Here is a 631-nt window from a genome sequence, read left to right as displayed (position 1 = left end):
ATTTACTTTTTCTTTTAAAATTACATATGCCATAAGTAATCTAACCTAACCTTTTTTATAGGTAATTAATAAAAATAAGTGATGTATTTTCCTATATTATGCATTATTAATTATTAAAATATATATATATATATACATATTATTATACATAGTACATTTTAGGACTAAATTTATCTGTATTCTGAATAGAATATATAAAATATATAGAATATAATAACAAATTATATTTTCTAAATCAACATTGTTTTGCTTATTAAATAATCAAATTTTGTATTAAGCATTCTGCATTTAGATTGTGTATACTTTTTTAATTATTGTATTTAATGTTATTTATAGTTTTCTTTTATTGAATTTTTAGAAAAATGAAAATTCAGATGCGAATCGTTCAAGAAATATTACACTCTTATCAGATCAATTTTAGAATTATACCGCTTTCTACCTAATGCTTATAGGCTATAGCCTATAGGTATGAGTAATATTACTTCGAGAAACAACGTTACAATCAATATTTAAAACTAATAATAGTACCTAATTTTAATAAAATAGTTTTGAAATGTAATTACGTAGTCTAATAAATAATCTGTTTTTTTTGTTGTTATCATTACTAGCAGGGACGGATCCAGGGGGGGGG

The sequence above is a fragment of the Acyrthosiphon pisum genome, chromosome A1, assembly GCF_005508785.2.
Source record: "Acyrthosiphon pisum isolate AL4f chromosome A1, pea_aphid_22Mar2018_4r6ur, whole genome shotgun sequence".
In the NCBI taxonomy this organism is placed as follows: Eukaryota; Metazoa; Arthropoda; class Insecta; order Hemiptera; family Aphididae; genus Acyrthosiphon; species Acyrthosiphon pisum.
This window is presented reverse-complemented; position numbering follows the sequence as displayed.